This window comes from Mandrillus leucophaeus, unplaced genomic scaffold, assembly GCF_000951045.1.
Source record: "Mandrillus leucophaeus isolate KB7577 unplaced genomic scaffold, Mleu.le_1.0 Scaffold1125, whole genome shotgun sequence".
Taxonomy (NCBI): Eukaryota; Metazoa; Chordata; class Mammalia; order Primates; family Cercopithecidae; genus Mandrillus; species Mandrillus leucophaeus.
In genome coordinates, this window is record NW_012099488.1 from 108,583 (window position 1) to 108,930 (window position 348).

Below are 348 nucleotides of genomic sequence, written 5' to 3' on the forward strand. Positions count from 1 at the left end.
AAGGTTTTCATCTTCATCACCTTCATGTTGAGTAGGCTGAGAAGGAGAAGGAAGAGAGGTTGGTGTATTAGTTCGTTCTCACACTGCTATAAAGACAGACCCGAGACTGGGTAATTTATAAAGGAAAGAGGTTTAATTGACACAGTTCCACATGTCTGGGGAGGCCTCAGGAAACTTAGGATCATGGTGGAAGGTGAAGAAGAAGCAAGTATCTTCTTCAAAAGGTGGCAGAAAAGATAGAGAGAGAGCACAGGAAACCGCACTTATGAAACCATGAGATCTTGTGAGAACTCACTGTCATGAGAACAGCATGGAGGAAACCCCCATGATCCAGTTGCCTTCCACTAG